The 2,030-nt window shown below is 34.3% G+C and overlaps 1 protein-coding gene and 1 pseudogene across 1 annotated transcript in view; both read right to left on the minus strand.

Moving 5' to 3' along the window:
• The window catches only part of LOC105555255, a 5,020-nt pseudogene extending 3,175 nt beyond the window's left edge, over nt 1–1,845 (minus strand).
• DPP10 (dipeptidyl-peptidase 10 (non-functional)) overlaps nt 1–2,030 on the minus strand; it is a gene marked incomplete at its 5' end in the record, with an annotated part of 598,060 nt that overhangs the window by 458,895 nt on the left and 137,135 nt on the right. The window lies entirely within an intron of this gene.

The following is a 2,030-nucleotide window of genomic DNA, read 5'->3' on the forward strand; positions in this document are numbered from 1 at the left end:
TGGTTGTTGGGCATGTGTGCACATGTGCATGTGTATGTACAAACATGCATGAGTGTACATGCATGTATTTATCATTTATTTTTATTGTCACCCATGCTCAGATTTCTGCTTTTCTTCTTTATTGCTCCCTTAAATTCTCCCCATGCCTTCCAAATTTCTGAAGGGAAAATTTAACCTTTTATAACAAAGTTAAACAGAGTGCTACATTCTTTCCTCCAAGAATCTGAGTTTTGTCTTTTTGTTGAGGGTTAAGGACCTTCACTGTCACCAAGAAGTACTTCCTCAAAAACAAATAGATTTCAAAGAAAATGAATGGTAGAAGAGTCATCAATGCTTCTATGAGGTGCCAGGAGGTTTACATATAAAGGCCATCTCTTTAATATCACAACTCTTCTAGGAAGATATTATTAACCACCATTTTATCTGTGAGTGAACAAACCTAAAGAGATGCAGTAACCTGCCCCAGTCATACTGACGATAAAAGAACCCAATATAGAGCTAGATTTCTGACAAGAACATCCACATTTTAAGGGTTACATCATAGTACATCAAGCCTCTAGAAAGTCAAATTTTAGACAATTAATATTTTACTTTGTAACCCTTTATATTTTTCACAAAAGTAATAAGATTTATATTATTCTGTTATCTTAGACGTTACTGTTACTGTACATATGACCAGCATTATATGTGGACTCAATTTAATTTATTGTAGATTACTCTTCGGAAAGAAGTTTTGGCAATAATCTTCAAAAATTAAAGTAATCTAAACTACTTTATTATTAATACATCAAATCAGAGTAGGTTTTAGTATGACTTAGTATAATAATATTTGTAGGAATTTCCTATTTGCAGAAAATGACTCTATTAGAACATTTCTCAAACTGTGTTCTGAGGAATAGTAGCTCTACAAAATGTTACTTGATGTTCCAAATTATGGGATCCGTGATATTAAAAGTTAAAGAACACCACACTATAATTCCCATATTAGACGTTTTGAAGTGAACACTACAGGTTCTGAAAAGTCCCAGGTGGGAGATAGGGACACAGGGTTTCTCTGGAGTGGTATTTCCACATAAGTTTCTAAAGCAAGGGTCTATCAGTTTACAGATATAGAATACAATTCAGTTAGAGATTTATAGACAAACATGTTGGTGATGTTGATAAAATTTTTTTTTTACATTTTCACTTTCAAAGCAATAGATACATAAATAGAAAAAGTGAGTTCTTTTAAAATATAGTTAACTATAATTACCATTGTGGAATGTGTAATTATCATGTTTAAAAAGGCAAATTATTATGAAAGTTAATTCACTTGGGAAACCATAGTGTTTGACTCATGGCAAACTCTAAACTACAGATTTATCAACTAAATGACAAAATGTTCTGCTCATAATTTTCCATTTATTTTATTTTTATTATTTTTTGAGATGAAGTATCACTCTGTCACTCAGGCTAGAGTGCAGTACCACGATCTTGGCTCGTTGCAACCTTCACCTCACGGGTTCAAACAATTCTCCTGTCTCAGCCTCCCAAGTAGCTGGGACTACAGATATGCACCACCACCCCCGGCTAATTTTTGTATTTTTAGTGAAGCCGAGGTTTCACCATGTTGGCCACGCTGTTCATGAACTCCTGACCTCAGGTGATTGCACACCTGCCTTGGCCTCCCAAAGTACTGGGATTACAGGCATGAGCCACTACTCCTGGCCTACATTTTCCATTTTAATGCATTTAGCCTTTCTCAAATCTTAATCCTTAATTTTCCACAGTTGGGCAAGGATATTCAATATTGTCATTAATTCGTATATTCTGTACTTAGTACTTTGACACAGTTACATTTTCCATTTTAACACATTTAGCATTTCCTAAAATCTGAATCCTTAATTTTCCATAGTTGGGCAAGGATATTCAATATTGCCATTCTCATACTCTGTGCATAGTGCTTTGACACACTACACTTTATTTCAGTAGTTCTCTCCCCTCAGTGTGAAAAATACAGATCTTTTAAAGTATAGTACATCCTAAGCCTA

This window comes from Mandrillus leucophaeus, unplaced genomic scaffold, assembly GCF_000951045.1.
Source record: "Mandrillus leucophaeus isolate KB7577 unplaced genomic scaffold, Mleu.le_1.0 Scaffold677, whole genome shotgun sequence".
Classification (NCBI taxonomy): domain Eukaryota; kingdom Metazoa; phylum Chordata; class Mammalia; order Primates; family Cercopithecidae; genus Mandrillus; species Mandrillus leucophaeus.